General features: G+C 35.5%; 1 long non-coding RNA gene across 1 annotated transcript; it reads left to right on the forward strand.

The window, feature by feature from the left end:
* Positions 1-11,842: 11,842 nt before the first annotated feature.
* On the forward strand, positions 11,843-22,707 carry LOC149030764 (uncharacterized). Its single transcript, XR_016178302.1, has 2 exons — positions 11,843-20,429; positions 20,489-22,707. It is a non-coding gene; the product is annotated as an uncharacterized LOC149030764 (long non-coding RNA).
* Positions 22,708-23,321: the final 614 nt, after the last annotated feature.

The raw sequence follows: 23,321 nt of genomic DNA on the forward strand, positions 1-23,321 counted from the left end.
ATATCGTAAATTGCATCTTTTTTTCTTTTAAATACATAATTCGATTATGTATTTTCAAGACAACGACGACGAAGACTTCTTCGTTAACCGTATGAATTATGTAGAAAAGAAAAGAAAAAGACAAGAAAAGAGGGATGATGGTATCGATATCTGAGAAGATACAGCAGCAAAAAAAGAAAGAAAGAAGGAAGGAAGGAAGGAAGGAAGGAAAGGAAAGGAAACGGAAAAGTAGACGTTCTCTCGTTCGTAGGAAGCAAGTTTTGAAAGTAGTAAGTTCGAAAAGGTTCTATTAAGAGGCAGTTGCATCGCTTTGCTTGAAGTTTACCGGACGAAGTTTAAGGGTGGCTTTCCGAAGTCACCGCGGTTGATCGACAGATTAAACCACCTTCGAAAGTAAGGAAAAGGGATGGAAAAGGGATGAAAGAGAGATGAAAGCTCGGTTCGAACGATAAAGAGGAAGAAGAGAAAAGAGGAATGTGGGTACCTGCAGGAGCTACCTCTAATGGGTAATAACTTTTAGCCTTGATGCTAAACCATCGTATCGATCAAAGACCTTTTAGTACTTCTACCGAGCCATGATTTTTATTTTTATTTTTATTTTATTTCTTATTTTTTCTCCTTTTTATCCTAATCGTCGATAACATTTTTCCCTCTTTTTTTTTTTTTTCTTTTCCTCGAAGGCGGCTCTCTTACGTCGTCTACGTAATTTATGAGATATTTACGTAAATATTCGATATCGACTATCAAAAAAGAAGGATGCATAATAAAAAGAAAGAAAGAAAGAAAAAAAAACAGAAAAATATTTATCTTCGGCAAAAATTTGTTTATTACGAATCGTCTCTTTTGAAAATGTCTTTTTCATTGTAAAGTACGAAGTATGTTCAAATGATTGCGTACTCGCGTATCTTTTTTTTTTTTTTTTTTATTTAGTTTTAAGAGAAAATACTCGACGTAAACGTTTGGAAAAGAATTTTACTTAAAATCGCGAATAATTCTGTAAGAGTACGTGTATCTTAAAGGTTAATCGTTCGAAAGAAGGAAAAAAATGTAAAATAAAGAGAGGATAAAGATAGGAGGAACATGGGATAGCGGAAAGAAAGAGAAAAGAAACGAGTTCATTCGGTAGAAGATAACGTTCTCGCGTTTATGGCAAAGAACATTGGGAAGAACTTTGTTGCGTGCGTATTTTTAAAAAAGAAAATGAAGTAAAAGAGAGAACACCAAAAAAATACAAGATATATATATATATAATACGTGGAAAATGTAGCTCGGTACAGTTAAGATTATGCAAAAATTCATGTTTTACCGAGCCGAAAGAAACGCTTTTGCATGTTCGCTCGTTCAGATTCTTTTTCCTCTTTCGATTTTTTTTTTTTTTTTTTTAGTTTTTTTCTTCTACTCGATTTACTGAAAACTGTAGTTAATTTCCGTTGGAAAAGAGGAAAGAAAAGAGATCGGAGAGAATTGGAAAAATATCAGAAAACTTCACGACCATGCTACGCCCGCCGAAAATTTTTTCTATCACTCGTGGTTACGTGCTTCGATTATTAATACACTGATTTTAAATTTAAACATTAAATTTGGTCCTCTCTTTCTCTCTCTCTCTCTCTCTCTCTCTCTCTCTCTATCCATCTATCTATCTGTCTGAACATTTCGATTAAATAAATACTTGTTGAGCAATCATGCGTAACAATTTCCTACATAATAAGTGATGCAAAGTTAATGAATAGAACGTTCATTCGATTGGACCAAGTTATGCGGAAAATTATCAACCCTTTTAATGGTCTGAAATTGAGTAAATTTAATTGGAAATTTCTAATTTGTCAAATAAAAAAAATAGTAATTTTTTTCTCCATTGGTTGCACATTTTTCCATATTATGATATAAATTTATCATTTGGTCATTCGATGACCAATTTCCGAATCACTTGGTGCTTATATTTTATAAATTAATAACTTCTCGCCAAATAAAATAATATGAAAATATTTTGAGTGATTTTAAGCATCGATAAATTTCAATATAACTCGGTCAATTTGTAAATAATTAAATTTACGTGTAGCATTAGAAAATGATATCGGTTGAATGCATAAACGTGCAAATCTCTGAACGGTCATTTAACATTGTATGTTATAACATGCATATATGCATGATTCAATCCCACAAACACACAGTTATAATACATAAAAGGACAGATGACGTTGGTTGGACAAAAGAATGAAGCCTTTTTCGTCGAATAGAGTGCAAAAAGTGAAAATGAAGATAGTCCTTACCACATTCTCTTGAGCATTGTTCTAAAAAATGGTTCAGATACTGTAATATCTTTTACATTCTGCCAGAAAAAAATGCTCGACGACTATCCCAAGAATCCTTCCGATTTATATAAAAAAAAAATGATAATTGAATAAATAATTAATATAAATTTGTATAACCACATATGTTACACTTATATAAGAATATAATATATATATATATTATATACAGTAAATGAACGATCCAAGTAACGTCGTCGGTCTTTTACGCGAATATGAATAAGAAACAGCGGCGCCACATGCTATTCTCATTTTCATTCCCCGGAAACTTACTACACGACGAACTCAGGGCGGTTGTTATACGAAGTTTATACGCAGCCGGTAACTATCCCTATAGAAGCTCGAGTTACAAGCAACCTCTTTAACTATCCATCTCTCTCTCACACACACTTACATACACGTATGTATATATAGATACAGGACATATACACTTAGGACACTCCCGCATGAAGCAGCGTATTCTCTCGCCTTTCTCTTGGCACACGTCTGTTGAGTATCTCCATCTCGGTCGATCTTCCTTCCATTTCTCAGCTCGTCTTCTTCTTCTTTTCCTTTCAACCGCAGCTTCGTGGTGCTTAACGAAGAATCTCAGGAACGTAGAATTATCGCTCAGAGTCCTTAACGGACGCAAGTTCGTACAAAAAAAAAAAACAACTCTGCTACCGCTACTTCGACTTATGCATCTGCTGTGTTCATCAATTTTGTCCTATTCTTTCATTTCATTCCTCTTTTATTTCCTTTTTGTTTTTTTTTTGTTTTTTTTTTCATTTGACGCACTTTCAATATGTTTCTAATTAATGTAAAATGATTTTATTTAACGATTCGGTAAAAAGGATAGTAGGTATGTTGAATAATACTTTTGCCAAGATCAATACGCTATAACGCTACTTCATATATATTACACGTATATCTTTCGTTAAATACGCATTCCATTTAAATATTCAATATGAACATAATATATATTGAAAATATGTATAAAAATGTATAGGAACAAATGTATAGATATGGGATGAAATGTTATTTGAGTATATTTGAAATTCGTTACTGATTTATCTTTATCTCTCTTTCTCTCGTTCAATTTTACCATTTACCGAGATATTAACATATACTAACAAAGATATACTCATAATTTTTTCATTAATAGTCTCGTACAAATGAACTCGCAGATAATTCACTCGCATATAAAATAATAAAACAATTTTAACCATCGGGGGAATAGTTTAAAAACGTAAAAAGGGAGAATCTAGGTGAGGCAGGGTGGGGGAGGGGTAGTAAAGGGAAGAAAGATAAGTAATAGTGTATACGAAACACAGCAGTAGGATTTATTTGAAAGTTTTATTCAATGTATACCTACATAGATATCATTTACGTAGGAATACATTTGCATGAGTAGAAAACACGAATACGATCTTTTCGTCCGTCGGATCACCACACGTACAATACGCGTACAATACGCGTACAACACAGGTAAAATACACGTAGAATACACGTAGAATACACGTATATCTCGCTGTGATACATTTACAATATTAACTTTCCTCCGGCAACGAGCACAGCTATCCCGTACTTTTCAAATCCCCTACCCCTTACCCCTTCACCCCTACCCCGTCTATCTCGAAAACGTCGAAAGCAAGAGAAATAAATCAAGCGACGTTTCCACGAGCCGGTTTTATACCGCGGGCTATAGTGGCACTCACCGGGCGGTGCCATGAATGGTAATCCAAATTATTGTACCGGAAGTGGAGAGAGGGTCCACCACCGTCGACGAAAATTTGTCGGTGTAACGTAGGTCGTCCGTCCGCGACAGGCCGAATGAAAATCCAACTAGAATTGGACCAGACGGAAAGGGGGAAAACAAGAGAGAGAGAGAGAGAGAGAGAGAGAGAGAGAGAGATAGAGAGAAATAATGTTTATGTTTGGTGAATGTGTGTTTGCTTGCGTAAGTGTGTATGTATGTGAAAAGGGAGATAGAACGTTATTACGGCGCTGACTGTAACGAACGAATTAAAAGTGAACAAGCAAAACGTATGGCCCGGCATTATATCGATTCGAAACAAGCGTCCCGTCCCGTTCTCCGAGAACGCTTCCGTGAATTTTCCATTTTACACATCGCGTGCCACGATATACTATCACGCGTACGCCCCTCCAATTTATTCCCTACTCACCCTTTTTTCCCTTTATCTTTCTTTCCTTTCCTCTTTCGTTATTCCTATAACTGTCGCGATTCGTACCGATCATCATCAACTTGTCAACGCGAAAGTACCACCACGCGCTCGCACACACGTTATTTTGTCTCTGTATTTCACCGATTGATACGGAAATATTTCTATATGATAAAATCTCCATTAGCCGTGAGATATTTTATACATACGAGTGTACTGTGTATGATCTTTTGCTTTTCAAATGTTGCCACGTAAGCTACAAAGATCTCTATGTTACTGTTGTTGTTGTTGTTGTTTTTACCGTTTGTTGGATACGTTCGTTTTAGATACAATTTTATGATAAAAAAAAATTAATGGAAACGATTCGATCAATTTGAAACGATGATATTTTTTTGTTGATTTTTCTTATCTTTTTATTTAGATTATGAGAAAAAAAACTATAATGACCAGGTTATAATCTTTACTATATAATAGTTTTCTAGCCAAAAAGAGGAGAAAATGAGCGAGAGGAACAACCAGTCCCTTCTTTTCTCCTGTAATGGATATTTAAAGGGTCTTATAAAAAGCCGTTTATATGCTTCGCTCTTTAACGAATAAGAAGAGGATACTTGTAGAGTGTAGAGAAAGGGATCAAATAAAGGGAAAGAAAAGGGGAGAAAAAAACTAGAAGCATACAGAATATAAGATATAATAGAATAGTGATAAAGAAAGAAAGAAAGAAAGAAAGAAAAAGGGATGAGGAATTTAAGGATGGAATGAGGGGAAAAATGAGGTCAGGACGATTCTTATTTCTTCGCGTTGGAAATTTTGCGAGCCGCGAGAAAAGGGAGAAGGAAAGGACGACCTACCATAGTAAGATTATATTCCGACGGCCCGTTTCATCGTAAGAAGTTAGAAATAGAGACAGGAAAATGAGCAAATGAGAGAGAGAGAGAGAGAGAGAGAGAGAGAGAGAAAGAAGGAAAATGCGATAATCGTAATTGCGAGAAGATTCTTGACTATGAGCATGCCACCAGTATGCAAAGTATATGCAGTTAGCAATCCCATTGTCCTACGTTACCAACTTTGAAGATTCTTCGAAGCTTTGCCTACCATAATCAAGCCACCTCTGAATCACGTTGAAATAAAAGGAAATTCGTGAATCTGTTGACAAGTTATATTTAAAAAAAAAAAAAAAAAAAAAAAAAAAAAAAAAATGGAATTTTTTTATTCGTTTTGACGTCGATCGCGTAGTAGTCGTAGTAGTTTCTACATGATCGCGTATAAAAATCGCAATAAAGTAGTACGATATGAAAAGTTTCGTTGAAAAATATTGCCGACTTGTGACGACTCTTCCTCTTTCCCCACCTGTTCTTCTTTCAAAGGTTTGTTGAAGACTCTCGACGGTTTCATTTATCCGTGCGATCGAAAGGGTCGCTGGGACCACCACCCATTTGATTGCATACGCAATAAAACGAGTTGCACGTGTATGTTCGTTCGTTCGTTCGTTCGTCTCGATTTCAAACGCATTCCAAATGACTTTTCGAGATGAATAAAGTGCACTTTTGTCGTTGTTATTGAATCGAAAGAAAATGAAGGGAAAAAGAGATTAAAAAAAGTGAAAAGAAATTTTTTTTCAGATCGGAAATACGAGATGATGTTATGGATATTATACTAGTAGATTCGAGTAGTAGTAGCTATGGTTGTACACTATGGTGTACTACACAGCTACAGAGTAGACCACCAGGAAGCCACGCGATGAAATCCCATCCGTTTTCGAGGCACGCTTACTTCGACGTTCCTCGTATAATTTCAAGAAACTTTCGTCTCCTGCCAAGCTCACCTTCGGAAATTGTTTAACACAAGGTGAACCTGATGGAACTCGTATACACTGTTACTTACTTAAACTCGAAAGCTTTCCGATATTAAATTCGCTACTTTTATGATAAGACGACGAAGACTTCGAAGAACAATTTCAATCTGTGAATATTGTTATTTGTCTGTATATATAGATATTTATATGTAAGAATGTATACACGCGTATACAGGAGATTGCGTTTGTAGTAATTAATAGAGAGATTGTTAATTCCTCTATTAGCATTCGGAATGGATTGCTAGAAATGTTCTGGTTGCACGTGTATATCGCTTAGAACTCGTCGATAGAAGAGGGTATCACTTACCCATCTACTCACCAACCTAAACCCCACTTCTTGGTCGACCCCTAATGTACTCCCAACCACGGAACAGTACTCTTGTTTCATCCTAGTCATACGACCCTTCATTGAACTACGGATTTCTATCAAATTCACGAATAATCCCCTCGCGTAAAAAAGGTATTTAATTAAAACGTTATTTTGATAGAAACTTAATTATCCAAATTTAACAAAATATCATTATTAAAAGAGTGCAGCACTTTTTTCACATTATTTTTATTATATAATAATATATGAGTTTTTAACGATAAAAGAAGCACAAAGTTCGTTGTATTTTAAATAATTTATTAGACTTCATAGAAATTCTTTTTCCTTTAAAATGACCTTTTAAGTTAGGTCTTATGTTGAAATATTGACTATGAGAATAGTATTTTCTGTGCAATGCAGGATGATACTTTCAACCGTCAGAAGTATTATGCACAGGTCGTAGAATGGAGTTTCTTCTTTGTTAAAAAGATACTCATGCGTAATTATGCAACATATATCTTACCTTAATACTTGAAATCAAAATCTATGCAAACCGATGTCAGATTGTATTATTGATATTCGAGAAATCATATTATGTATCGTTTTCGTATAAAGTTCTATTTCAAGAATGAAGAACATCCTCTATAATATACAGTAGTTAAATATTTGAACGAATTATTTTTACTCTAATGTAAATTAATACAACGAACGAACTTAACTTGATCACGATTTATTTGAATAAATGATTTATTGATATAAATACAATGTAACCGATGTCAGTGATATATAAATGATATAAAATATATCTATCCATTACTGCAATCTCCGAGAATAGAAGAATAATATTGTTTATGATAAAGAATGGAGAAAAACGTTTTTGCGACGGGGATCACTACCAATCGATAAATCTCTTAAAGAAAGAATACAATTCCTTTTGAACGTTGTTACCAGTTTCTCTTCTTCCTCTGATGCGCGTGGTTGCGCTACGTCGTAGGAAACCGAATCTGTGGAGAGAAGAGACGAAAGAGATGGATCCTGTGTTCACTTGCTTGGAAAAGGATGAAGATAGAAAGACAGAGGAGGAGGGGGTGTAGAGATGTCTAAAGGAGGTGGTGTAGGAAGTGGATAGGAAGATACGTCATATTCCTTAAACGAGAGGAGGAACGTCAGAACAAGCTGGCGCCACTCATACCTACTATCTAGAGAATAACAATATCCGAGTCTCTATCTATATGTCGTTTTGCAGACATACATATATACATGCATACACACACACACACACACTTACACCTTTACGCGCAAACTCTCTGTCTCTCTCTCTCTCTCTCTCTCTCTTTAGACTTCCTTCGTCGGTACTCTCGCTCATACTTTTCTTCTCCACCCGGTGTCGTGCGAAAGAAAAGCTCTTGTACCTAAAACGACTTCGAGCCGACTTAAACTATATACTACCTACATATATATATATACAGGGTGATCTGTGTAAAAGGATCAATGGCCAATGTTTTTTCTTTTTCAAAATACTACAAAGTATTTTTTTTGTCTCAATGTTAAAAGACTTGAATCGTATTATTTTAATTTATTGTCGATCTTAAATCATTATTTTAAACAACGTACACAATTAAATTATAATATTAATACAATCGTTCACTACTAACACGGTACACCCTGTATATTTATTTGAGAAATACGTGTATTCCTTCAAGAATTTTTCCACAAATTTTGTTTGTAACCCTCGTGGAATGGGTTGGATAAAGGGTGGTGGGGAATTATTGCTCCTGGCCCGGACATCGATCCTTTTTCGAGTGAGCTATATTTATCTACTAGAAGACGGAGACGTTACATTCTCTCTCTCTCTCTTTCTCTCAAATACACACACACACACACTTTCTTTTGTTTTTAGAAAATCTCGAAAGATATCGAACACGTGCTATTTCTACCTTTCTTTGTCTACACCGTTAGAACAGGTAACACGTTTTTCTCTTCTGGAGCTTGATCACGTATATATGTACATACATACGTATCTACGTATGTATGCATGTATATATGTATATACTTATCTATATATATATATAAAGTGTGCTCGAAATCATGGCATATGATATTACCTTTTGGACCAAGCTAGCGTTCGTCTTTATTGCATCAAATATAAACCAAGCTCTAGTTCTTTTTTCTTTCTTTCTTTCTTTCTTTCTTTTATCAAACAGTGCATTTTCTTTCTTCTAAATTTGAAGATTTCTTTTCAAATAAAAAAAAAAAAAATCGTATAAACTTAATGAACGTTGAAAGTGCTTTTCTAAGAAACATTTCTCTCTCTCTCTCTCTCTCTCTTTTCTTATTATTTTCTTTTCACTTAATCTATATATCGTCATAATATCATTGAATAATATTCTTATGAAAACGCAATAATGTAATTAATTCAATGAACGTAATCATATTTACATATTTTCCCCACAATAATTCTTGAATCGAGAAAGATCTTCACTTTACTAGAGAGTTCTAGACTCATACCGGTATCTCGGTATGAGGATAGAACGAGGCAGTGATTCATAGAATATTTGCAAAGCACCCCAGCCGCAAACCAATGTCGGACGACCTAAATGCTTTATGAAATAGGATCAGCACTCCTGGAATCTGAGAATTTGAGCTGGCAGAAGCTCCTGACTGCTAGGATGGGTGAAACGTACGAGCCTTAATGATGAAACACGAGAGATCGATTGGAATTTCGAGAGTTAAGTTACTCCATCATTCTCGTGCCATTTTTTATTTTTTTATTTTTTATTTCAATTTTTTATTTATTCAAATGTGATAACATTATTATTTCTATGAAAAATTTTTAATATTAAGATAATTACAAGTGGAATTTAAAAATGAGGAAGAGTAATTTGTGTTGCGGTAAATTTCCACACGTCGTGGAGTTAAAATTACAGATGAACATTTTCAAGTATTCGTACTCTGGATAGTAAATTCTTGTTAGATAGTTAAGAAAAAGAGATAAAAGGAAAAGGGAGAGAGAGAGAGAAAGAGAGAGAGAGAGAGAGAGGAATTTTATACGGATGGAAGTTAGACGATTAAAGCTCGCGGTCCAATGTCAAAGTTCTTAGAAAATTGGAGAGAAGTTTAGCGGATAATCGCGAAGAGAAGACCAAGTGACCTTATACACCAAAAGAGAGAGAGAGAGAGAGAGAGAGAGAGAGAGAGAGAGAGAGAAATGGAGAGAGAAAACGGAATGTAAAAATATTATCGAAGAAAACAGTCACGGTGAATTTTTTTTTTTTTTATTTCTTTCTCTATTTGCATAACGCATGCGTTCTCAAAGTAAGCGAACAAGCAGCTTTTTTTTCTCTCAGCTTTTTCAAAGAAACGAAGAAACGTTTTTACGTATATAATTTTGCTGGAAGTTATTACAGTAGACTGAATAAAAGAAAAAAAAAAAAAAAAAAAGAGAGAGAAAAAAAGAAAAGAAAATTAGAAAAATAAATTGTAGGATTTATTTTATATTAAAATAATTTATAATATATAATATTATATGAAATAAAATCGTCGAATAAATTTATATAAATTTTCTTTTATACTTGGGTCAACGTTACTTCAGTAAAATAAAATAAAATAAAATATACGAAAAACGAGGTTCTATTTTGCAAATAAAACTTGTCAATTTTGTCGAATTGAAAAAGATTTCATGTCATCGTTTCTTTCTCTCTCTCTCTCTCTTTCTCTCTAATCTATAATCGTAAATACGTATTTGGAAAAATTAAATTTATAAGATCTTTTCCTTCCTCTTTTTTTTTTTTTCAATAAAAAATTTCCATCGTCCTACTTAAAAAAGCACGTATCAAATATATTCTCCAATAGTACAGATATTTTCTATCAAAATTGAAACTAACTTAAATTAATAAGTAAGCTTTAAGTTGTTCCTATGAATGAGTATTTTTCTAACGAATGACAAATTAACGAAAAGAAAATTGTCTTGGCTCTTGAAAAAAAAAAAAAGAAATAAAAAGAAAAAGAAAAAGAAAAAGAGAGAAAAAAATACGTACTTACGCTAGGAACGACGAATAATATAGTGGTCGTCGTCGTCGGGACGGAAGTTTAATTTGACTTATGAAACCTTAGAAAAGAAAAGATATCATTAAGGGTTACTACCCTCTCTCCTGGTCTCCGAGCTGCGCCAATCTTCCGTGCCTTCTTCTTTCGTAATTGGACTTAGGTTCGCAAGAAAAAAATAATTGATGATAGCTCAGGAGACCAAAATCCCCCACGATTAATCTTATAATTTGTCAAGCTTCTCTCTCTCTCTTTCTTTCTCTCTCACACTCACACACACTCTCTCTCTCTCTCTCTCTCTCTCATGTGCGTTCTTTCTACTCTCGACTGGCAACCGTCGATTCGATCTGTTTCACGTGTCGCTCGATTGCACACCGAACATGGTACCCTTTTATAAATCATTAAAATCGATACTTCATCATCGATAAAGGACGTAACAAACGATACGTCTTCGAAGAAAAATCGCCATCGTCGGCCCGAACGCGTCCCGTTAATTTTACTTTATACGGGTTAGCCACGTGAAAAAATGCTTATACGTTAGTTTTTTTTTTTTTTAATAAATAAATATAAATTGAATTATCGTCTAATAATAATCCACGCGTATTCTTATCTTAACTCTTCTTTTTATTTATTTATTTATTTATTTATTTTCTTGTCGATGTATGCAAAGCAAATGAAAAGAAAAAAGAAAAAGAAAAATAAGAGATCTGTTTTGAAAGCTTTTCTCAATATGTAAATTTCAAGGGAGCTTAGGAAATATAGACACATCTATATATAGAGAGATATCGTCTGCGTATGTGTACATGTATATATGTATTTACGTTCGAGTGTAGTTATCTGCAGACGCTTGGCAGTGCTTACACTATCGTACCGATTTATCCTGAGCAAGAGTAATCCCCTAGTCCCCGGCGGTAATCATGTTTGCTATTTTGATGTTCATACATAAACAAACATAAGTTGATGTGGTAGGTTGGATAGGTAGAGTACCAAGATTTACCACATATTCTCGAGCGTGTTGAATGTATATGTGCCGCTTGTCGCGTATTGTCCTATCTATATATATATATATATATATACATGTATATGCATTTCTAGATGAATAACGTTCGGGGGTAAACAAATTAAAAAAGGAGCAAGCATATGTACAACCTATACAGGTACAGGTGGAATATACGAACGAGATGTTTTATTACTGGCTGTTACTATTATTACTACTAAACAACGTTTCGTCGTGAGAAAATTTATAGGATTTATTTCGAGACAATAATTATCGTTACCAGTTAAATATGCATGGTGATTTAAGTTAAAAAACACACACACACACACACAACCTTTCCCATTTAATTCTTTCTACAAACTTACATAAACATATATATATATAATCTCTTTATTCAAATATATTTGTTGACAAACTTGACAATACTAAAAAAACAAATGTTACATATATGCTTTTTCCTCCGCAAATATTCTTGTTGGGAAATGTCAAGAAAAAGGTACTGTGTTACCCCCCGTCAATAGGATGGTAGGAACAAACTTATAGAATACGTTTCTCGAACATATATAACCCCTCGTCGTCGAGATTTACGAAGGTACTTTCGGTCCGCGAACACATGTCCGTCCAAATTCCACGTGTCCTTATACCTACGTACACCCTATATACATATGTTATCTATAATCTATTTCTTTCTCTTACTTTCCCAACGACATTATTCGCAATTTTAACGGACGAACGAACGAACGAACGAACGAAGATGGACGATAGTCACTCGCTTCATTGCTTTCTTCCCAAATTCTTTATCTTTTTTTTCTTTTCTTTTTTTTCTTATTTTCTCTTAAGATCACGGAACACGTGAACAGAATTTCGATCGAAAGGACGTTTATTACGATCATTATTTATGTAGGTAGATATATCTCTGGAGTATCCTATGTAGATATCCTTTCCTAATATATGTATGTATTTATATTCTATGTGAGAACTCACCTATATAATATATACTATATATATAGATATATATATATATGTATATGTATATCTACATATGTAGATATTCCTCTCTCTCTGGTAGGACGATACGAGCATTATGCATATCTATATGCGATGCATCCAGCTAAACGTTCGTTTCATCCGATTGCCCATAATTCCAGCAATAGTGACAATCTGTGTTATCTCCATTAGCATAACTTTCGTAGCTATTAGCGCGATTGTCAGGAACGTTCTCGATGTTTTCGTTAGCCCATCAGGAATTCCCTATACGATCCTTTCTTCCGTATTATTAATGATCGTAACATTCATCCCTGTGAAATGTTATACGCGTTTACGTTATCACACGCACATATACATATACATATTTCATTTGATTGAAGATGAAAAAGGATCACAGGACACGCACAGAGAGATATAATATATAGAAAGTATGTACTATATATTCTAAAAGACAAGATATGGAAGTCTGGAAAGTTTTCGAATATTCCAACGTGTCAGTTGCTTTAGTTCTTCGAAAGAAAGTGAGAGAAAGAAAGAGAGAGAGAGAGAGAGAGAGAGAGAGAGAGGAAGACACAAGGGGTGGCAGGTGACGCCCTTTTAGCACCTTACTCTCTCTCTCTCTCTCTTACACACTCTCTTTTTCTCTCTTACCAATAAGAAATATTTACGACTAGCACACCTGCTAACGCGTTATTACAGCTCCGTCGGACTTTCATGAAGGTGCGTCCGACATATTACGAGTATAACTTTGCACGACTTCGTCTCACGTTTAACACGATTTTTCTCTCATCCATTATTTCTAAACACATTTCTTACTTCTCTTCATCATTCATTTTCTAAATCTAATTCGTAATTCCAATCATAATGGAAAATACAATGAAGATCATCCCAGTCGACAAAAATTTTCTTTCAATTTATAATAACATTTTTCTAATTATTCGTAATTATCGTTTGAATTATTATCGCTCGAAGAATGGTCGACATTCCTAAAAGAAAGAATTCTATTGATCTATTCTCGCATATTTACTCGCAATCAGATAAATTCGCATTCTTAAATGCATATTATCGAGTTTTTCGAACTATTTGTATGTTGGATGAGAAAACGTATAAAGGAATAAATTAGAAAATTACACATCTAAGAAAGTTCATTTAAATGTTCGAAGTTTCTATCGTTTGCAAACTTAAACTTGGAATATCTAAAATCTTCATCAAAATGGAATAACAATAGAAGATCGTTTCTAAGATTGTGTAGCTATTAAATGATCGCTCTTATGTATATTTCATTATTAATCAACTTTCATTTAACAAAATGAAAATAATCCAATGTGTTCAGACTATTCGTATGTTACTGAATAACTAATGGAATTATATTTTCACTCTGTTATTATCGTTTGCAAATCTAGCTTTAAGTATTCTATAAAAATATTATTGAAATGATAATTAAATTTTGGAATTTAATTTTATATCATAAAAGTATAATATGTGTAATCGATTTGTAGAAATATTAGAAATTATAAGTAATCGTTCGAAAATTGAATTAAAAAATCAATTCTAAATGTACCTGTCAAATTCGTAGTGATTTGTACGAAAATGTCTAATGTCTCTATCAAAACGGTAGTAAATAATGATCATTCGATCGAGTAGCTCATAATCGGTCTCGTGCATTCCATTCGCGAAGATTTATCGTATATCGAGAATCGAGAATCGTCTCGATTGTTGCCTTACGAGAATTAGACAGCGTAGCAATGTCAAAGGGTGATATTCTCGTCAACGATAGGATCGTAAACGTTTATTGCTAACACTGGATGTTTCCGATTGTACGCACCTAGAAGGACCATCGTTGATTATAGCGAGGGAGGGACACATACTCAATCGATAATTCACGAACGTGCCGAACGATTAATTATTGCCATGCACGATACATATATACGGTCGTTAATCGACGATGAGGAGGATTTTGTTAAATAATGGGTTCGTCGTGGCTGGCTGCAACCGGAGATAGGAATTTATCTTATTATCTGCCTGAACAGAGAGAGGAGGAGAAATGTTATTTCATTATTATTTATTTATGTAGGAAATAACGATAATAATAATCTAAAAACTTTATTGATATATTCAATATATTTCGACATTTTTATTATTGCATTTCTATATTAAACTGAATATTCGATGTGATTAAATTATTAAATATGTTAACTTAATTAGAAACTACCGAATTGGTAAATATACGTGAAACTGCACGCGAAGATAGATTCATAAAATAATCCTAATGAGTTTATTTATTAACGTTATTTGTTTCTTGTTTATTTTTATTTTTTATTTTTTTTATTTTACTACTTCATTTCTAAGGATTTAATGAAATTTTACGAGAATAATCAAATGTAAACGAACGCATCTTAGAGTCCAGAGAAGGGTATGCACTACTTATTTCAAAATCGTAAAGTATGATTATAAGTATGTACAGGATCAGAAGATTATCGTTGATTATGGTTCACGTTTGACGTTATCACTCGAACAAATTAGATGAAAAGCAGTATCGAGAAATCGTTGGAACGAGACGATCACCTTATTGGGTAGATTTCGAGGATAGTTGAACGAGAGGTTTCGCGGAAGGCCATGAACAAAGGAATTTAATAGAAGATAGAATTTACTGAGAAGAGGTCCGTGGCAATTGCATTCAGACTTTGTGCGCAAGTATGCATGTACGTAGATATGTATGTATGTATGTATGTATGTGCACGAGTATATACGTTTTAGCTCTCACAGTGCTTTTGAGTGCAGCTACGAATTGAAGCAGCTTGTTAGTCGCACGTGTTGCGTTCGAACGAATAAAATTGATTCCATGAGGCCTGGGTCCGAAGTTTCTCGACCTCGTTTGCGAGTTATTTAGATTCACTCGTAAGCTGTAGTTAAGCGTGTTTCTCTAAGGAGAAAAAAAAACATGTGTGTAGATCACACAAGTTTATAGTAAAACCTTCAAAAAAGCAAGTTGCGAGATCAGGAGTAAGATAATTTATTATATAACATAATTATCATTATTTATTTAATAATTATAAAAATGCGCGCCTGTAAAAATGCAATCCTCCATACACACTTTGCGAGCGCCATCTCGCGGGACGAAATTTTTGTTCTGCCCGAAAGATAGGCAACCCGTAATACATGCGTGTATAAACAGTTTGGGCTTAAAAAAATTCCGTCTCGCGAGATGGAGCTCGCAAGCAATATTTTCAAACTGTGTCTGGAGGGTTGCATCTCTACAGGCGTAATGTTTTTATAAATAATGATAAAAATAGAACTTTAATTTTGTAATTAATACGCTTAAGTACTGATTATTACAATTCGACGACAACAATAGGAGAAGAGTGTTTTTACCGCGTTAGAAAAGTTAACTTTGACTGCGAAAAGAAAAGGGTGAAATTCTCCGCATCCTAGGAATCGCCGAAAACGTGTACATGAATAATTCAAGGCGTGGCAAAATCTACCGAGACATTTTCCGATCTAATTTCGGTAAAGGGGATATGACGAATGGAAGAGATTTCTGTTAACGGCGCCAACATTTCGCTGTAGCTTTGCCCGTTAGCCTCGAATGAAGACATATTTCCCGTAACACGACTTGGCTACTAATGTTCCTTGAGTTTGTTAAATATAACCAACCACGTTACTCCTACTTGGCATCGCCGTCGAGAGAATTATGCCGGTACGCCTTGTTATACATTGTAAGCACATAAATCAACGTTATTATGCGCCGTTAGCTCTCTCTCACTCTCACTCTCACTCTCTCTCACACTCTGTTATTCTATATACAACGAGCCACGAATTTCTGTTTTCTATAACACCAAGCAAACGTTTACCGTACGTATTGTTTTGCAAATCGTTAACTCATTGAGATAGGTTTTCTCGGTTGTGTTCGCGTTTTAAAAGTTTTCCAACGATATGAGAATAAGACAGAGAACGCGTAGAACGACAACTATGTATATAATATTTTGGTGAGGAACCAAAAGGATATTGAAATTCCTTTTTAAGATAATATACGCACATGCGTCGATATTTTATAACGATAATGGATTTCATAGAGCGTAAACTAATTTTATCGGAAATATAACGATGTAACCATTACCCAAAAGCTATTAATCAATTAGTGTATCAGAGAGAGAGAGAGTGAGAGAGAGTGAGAGAGAGTAGAAGAAGGTTAGTAATAGTAGTGATGGTAGTGGTGAACATAACAGGCACCTGCAATAATTTCGACGATTAACGTTACAATGACTCACCCGACAGGCACGTACGACGTATCGCGCGAGCATTCTAGTTACGCTATAATCGATGTAACAATTTCCTTTTCTCTCTCTCTCTCTCTCTCTCTCACTCTCTCTCTCTCTCTCTCGCACGCTTAGCACGAAACTCGCTTGTTCGTGCACAATCTCGATTCATCCCCGCAGAGTAATTAAACGGGAAACGGAGGCGTTTATGCAATAATTAAATCAAAAATACGCTCGTGTTCAATTATCGTTTAAAACGATGATAATACTTTTCTATTCCCTGTGAAACTATCATCTTCCATTCGCGACTTTATTATCTCATCAAAAATTCTATAACATTAACAATGATATTTAGAAACACACAATTTGTCTCTTCCAAATAATAAGATTTGAATATATTTTTTTATTCGCGTGTGTTTGCGCGTGTAAAAGAATAAAGCCATATATAGTGTCCTTCTTTCTTTTCTCGCGAAAAGTAACAAATTTTTCTTATGAAATATCAAACGATGACCGTAACAGTAGAAGCTCATATTCGCCAACCGAATGGTAGGAGAGAGAGAGTTCCTCTCGAGAGGTTAAGAGGTTAACTTAAAAGAAGAGGGTGAGTGAAAAGGGGGGAAGAGAGGGGTGGGAAAAGACTCGAGAAAAAGGGGATGAAAATCGTGAAGTGCTGGCAAGGGGATGAGAAAGAGAGAACGGTAGAGTGGATCGCATTGCGATGCAGATTGCAGGATGCTGCGGAGTTGCCACGAGAGGGAGAGAGAGAGAGAGAGAGAGAGAGACAGGAAAACGTATAACGAAGGAGGAAGGAATGAAAAAGGGAGAAAGAGAGAGAGAGAACAGATCGGTGGTCCAGGATGGTCGCCTGTGTTCGAGGTTATCAGGCACCATTATGCTCATGGTACTATGCACCCCTTTCGCGGCCCAATGGTGCTGGTATCGCATCGTGAAACTACCTCTCTCTCTCTCTCTTTTCATTCTCCCACCAAACTAACAAAATTCGCGTTGGTAGAGACAAGGTTTATACTGGGTGAATCGTCTTACCATTTACAACATTTATGTAACATACAAAGTAACCTTAGGAATTTATTTCTTTCGATTAAATTCATTTGAAATTGAATTGGATATTGTTCGTTTTACATTTTCTTGATATTTCCGTTGGTTATCGGTAGTTGAATTTGTAACGAATCCCATATCACACCCTGTGCATTTCGATACACATTTACGTATGCAAAGAGAAAGAGAGAGAGAGAGAGAGAGAGAGTGGAGTTTGAGTTTATAGTGCGTATATGTAATTAACAGTGGGAAAGAGTTGCATTCCTGTAATTTACCGACACCATAATTACACCTCTTGGGTGTACTTTTAATTATTCTCTATGTTCATACTCCCCCTACCCCCATCTCTCTAATCCCAGATAGTTGAGTACAAAGCGTATGTTACTACACGTGTTTTCCACTAATGCACTATCACGAACACCTATTTTCTTCTTCTTCTTCAACGAAAATCCCTTTGTCGTTTCTTTTCTCTTTACTTTCTTCTATGTTTTTTTTTTTTTTTTTTTCCATTCGATTTAGAACGAATCCAAAATCACGGATTTATTTAAATGCTATTAATGTAGAGATTGAAAGTATATATTTTTTCGATACCCAATTGCGTGAATCGTTGCACTTTCAAGAAAAGAAAAGAAAAGAAGAAAAATAGAAAAGAAAAAGAAAACAGACAGGGAACCCGTTCAGCTTCTTTAATTTCGTTGGTCGTCTACAAATTACAGGAAAATTCTATTAAGCTCGACGTTTGCTGCTTCAGAAGCTAACATTGTTCTCGTTATCGTTGGTACTTTAAGTACACGTTGAGGTACATTACACGAGGTGGAGTTTAGAGGGCTGCTTATCTGAAATTAACTACGGTTAATAAAGTTCGGTTAAGAAAATACACATATAATAAATGTAATGAAAAAGAAGAAGAAAAAGAAAAAAAATTATAGCACAGGTAGGAATAATTTGTATTCTTTTTTCTTTTTTCTTTTTTTTTGTTATCTTCATTATCTTAATTATCATCGTATATTAAACGATATTACGTATCTCGCGATAAAAGATAAATTTGATTATTTCGATTCGTATTAATTTCGTCGAATATTATACTGCGACGAGAGAGAGAGAGAGAGAGAAAGTAATATGAATAAGTAAAGTTTGTTGTACATATTAATCGTTTATAGTATTTATTAAATCGGGAAGCTAGAGAAATGTCTTTATGAAATTCTATCTGGATTTAAAAGGACCAGGTGGAATAGACTTTTCACCTTACAGTATTACCACCGCTTTGGGGAACCAGAAACATAAGCTGCATTAGTAACATAAGAAGGAATGAGTTAAAGAGAACTAGAGAGAGAGAGCAGATGAATGTGGTGCACAGGTATATTCTCGAAGCTCGAACCATGCTCCCTCAGTTCCAGTACACGTAATAGGATTATATACAATAATTCGAGGAACTTCGATTTTAGACTGAGTTATCCGTAAGTTGTACGCCGACCGGGTTCTATCGGCTTAATTCCTAGATCCAGCTGCGCTCAAAATTCTATATCTACTATTACGATTTTGGCCTATTCGTGAACATTAAATTCTGATATACTAAAAGTTTTATGAACAAGTGTTACGAACGAAATTCCATCGATACTCTTAGCAATAATAATATTCCAAATTATAACGATCGTAATAATATCTAATATCATTTTCTTCATGACATAATTAATATTACAAATTGTTCTAACTTTACACTTTCAGAATTATTCGTATAAACGTATCACGCTCGAAGAAATGCTATACACACTTTGTATTTCGATAACAATGTTACTTACCGAGTAGTACCATTTATCAGTAAGAAACTTTTTCAAGTCCTCATGATAGGCAATCCATTCAAACATATATGTAAATGTATCCTGCCTGCCTGCCTGCCTGCCTGCTGCTAACTGAAGGGGCTGAGGAAAAAAATATGTTCCCTACTGACAAATGACGCTCGCATGTATCGTTATCAACGTACGAAACGAAATGATACATAATATTTTCAGCCATGATACTACTGCTCGATATTCTCATAAATAATCATCAAAACTAGAATGACGACGAATAAAAGCAACTAAATAATAATTTTGGATATAAGTAATGGGATCTTTTATTTAAATACGATTTTCTTCAATCCCTCGTCCATTTTCCTTCTTCCTCTTCTTCTTCTTCTTCTTCTTCTTCTTCTTCTTCTTCTTCTTTTCCTATAGTGATTTGAAACTTTAGAAAAGTACAAATACATATATGGATATACTACATATACATCGTACGAAGAGAAAAGTATAACAACTCGTGTCGTAGGGGACGAAATCGGAAAAGATAGAAAACATACGAGCCGTTTCGTGTAAAAGTTTTTCCGGGAGGATAGGAAGAAAAGCGTAACGGGACGATCATTCAACGAAATAACGATATCCTGCCTGGAGAGGACAAGTTTCGACAAAATCGAAGGAAATACGGTAAGATGCATGTTTTCTCTCTCTCTTTCTCTCTTACATTTTGGTTTGCGCTAAGGCAGGAAGTCACCTCCATTACTGAAAAGCGGGCTGCGAGGAATTCCGGGGAATCCAAGTTGAAACGGTCGAGGGATGGTGGGAGTTGAACGCGAAGGGTGAGGAGAAAAGAGGGTGGCAAGAGAGGGTGACTCAGGAGGAGGAGGAGGAGGAGGAGGAGGAGAGGAAGAGCGAACCGCATCCGGCGGACTCCCCAAAGAGATATAAGATGGCGATTTATGTTCGCAGTTTGCGAACGTGGCTCGGGAGAAACATTATTTACCGGAGCCAAGCGAGAGATGGGCAGTCAGAAATTTTCAGTGGTTGAAAGAACGAACGAACGAACGAACGAAAAAATTCCTCAACTGACGGTTCCGAGGCCGCTCGGTTGGTTGGGGTCGTCGATGTGTTGTATTCTCTCCTTTTTCCATCTTCCTACAAAAAATATAATAATAATAAAGGAAATGATGATAGGGTGGAATAAAAAAAAAAATAATTTAAGAGATGAAAAGTGTGAAATAATCATGATAATGATTGAAGCTACGTGTTCTCATGTGAAAGTACACTTTGTTTTATTGCATCTACTAGCTAATTAATAAGAACTTCAAATTAATTGGGATCGTAGTTTTTGATTAACGTTATTCTAATTATCTTTTTGTTCCACCCTATTTATTTTTATTATTTCGAATCGATGAAACAAATTGAATGCTATTATCGACCAATAAGCGGCACACGGTAAGTCTAATTAGTAGATCGATGAATAAACGTACGGATAAAGGGAAACGTGGAAAGTGCAAATGGTTTGTCTCTCTCTCTCTCTCTCTCTCTCATACTCTCTCATACTCTCTCTCTCTCTCTGTGATGGGAAACCGGGATGCTCGAAATCGCGAGAAAGCGAACTACCGTTTCTGGGCGTAACTTCTGGCGGGCAGAAGCGACGGCGGTGCTGCCGGGCGACCGCATGCATAAATTCACACGTGCCCGGAGACACGCATATTTGCATACGCAAACGCATGTACGCACGCACGCACGCACGCACGCACGCACGCACGCATCTGCGGGCCGCGTAATCGTATACGTGACCGGCTACGAATGCAACGGACCGTTCTCTCGAACGTATCTTCAACAATGATACGAGTAATATGTTTCGAGCTTTGCCAAGCACCAATGCTATTCCTATTTTCTACTCTATCTATCTATCCATCCATCTATCCATCTATCTATCTATGTATGTATCTATCTATCTTTATCCATCTCTATCTAGTTATTCATCTATATTTCTCTGTTTCTCTCATTCAAACAGCTTTAATAACGTGAATTAATTTCATATCCGTAATAATAATCAAACATACCTCCCCGGCCGCGACTATTTCATTAAAATTAGATATACAGGCAGGCAGGCAGGCAGGCAGGCAGGCAGGCAGGCAGGCAGGCAGGCAGGCAGGCAGGCAGACTGGCTGGCAGGCACATGCGTCAAAGCTTTGGGAAGATCAATCGATCACAAGTTATAGCGTGTCGAGCCGCGTCTCCTTTCCTCCCCATAACTCGAGAAATGAAATACAATTCTTCTCGCGTATTTCAGAGAAGCGAAAAGTTTTTTTAATTAAGGCATGTTATATATTAGCCAAAGAACGAACGAAATCATCAGGACGGACTCGCGTAATCGTATTATAACCGTTAACGAATCGTTAAGGAGTATCAGCGAATCGTTAATAATACTGGAAGGCACTATGATAATCAAATTAATAACGAAAATACCGGATCGAGACTGGATCGAGATCGGTTCGTGTCTTGGTACGAAGTCGAATATTGATAAGCGGATTACGTTAATGAGAAATAAAGGATTTTCGATTGGCTGAAGGTGGAAAGAAAGAGAAAGAGAGAGAGAGAGAGAAGAAAAAAAAAAGTATTGCAGAGAGAGAGAATATCGGCACTAATTAAGTTGTTCTCGAAAACTCGAGCAAATGACTCCCGGGGATATTTATCAGGCTTGCCATTCGCTATGGGTAAGCCATTCACCATCTTATACTTCTTCTTCTTCAGGCTATATCATCTTTCGCACCCTCCTTCAAAGTTCATTACCGATTCTTAGCTTGGTCTCAACATCAACGTAGTTTCTTTTTCAGGGAAACAGAAAAAGTAGAAGGAGAAAAAAAACAAGGACGCGATAGACAAGAAGAAGAAGAAGAAGAAGAAGAAGAAGTAGTAGGAGGAGGAATAGTAGTAGTAGAAGTAGTAGTAGTAGTAGAAGTAGAAAGAAGAAACAAAGTCGAGATAAGAATGAGGAGGAAGAGATTGTAGCATACATAGAGTGAGGGCAAAGTGCGAAGAAGATACAAAATGAGGTCTGAACTATGAAGTAGAATTAACCTTCCCCACCACTATCACCAACACCTCCGGATCCTCGTGTCGAGATATTGGAAAAGCCATTAAGACTTGCCACTTTATTGCGGGCAGCTACTTTAAAAGCTAGTACCAGAGACAGAGGCCACTCTGTGTCCTCTCTCTCTCTCTCTCTCTCTCTCCCCTTACCATCTTCTTTCTCGTTTTCTGTCTACGACACTAACAGCTGTTTGCGAAAAAAACATTGGCCCTCGAATAAGAAAGTCTTCTTCTTTTATACTTATCTTTCTCTCGGAACATCTTTGAGATGACCATTTCAATGAACACTTAAAGAAAAAAGAAAAATTCATTGCTAGTCGTTATTCGAACGAAACAACAACAATAGAAGCAACATAATATTTTATTTGGAGAATTATAACGGAAAATCTTGAGATTGCATGCCTAATGCATGGATAATAACGTAATGGTAGGGAAAATTGTGATTTAATTATACCCACAGTAATCTGAAGGGGTTCG

The sequence above is a fragment of the Polistes dominula genome, unplaced genomic scaffold (genome assembly GCF_049000335.1).
Source record: "Polistes dominula isolate Pdom_NZ unplaced genomic scaffold, Pdom_raw_medaka contig_24, whole genome shotgun sequence".
NCBI lineage: Eukaryota > Metazoa > Arthropoda > Insecta > Hymenoptera > Vespidae > Polistes > Polistes dominula.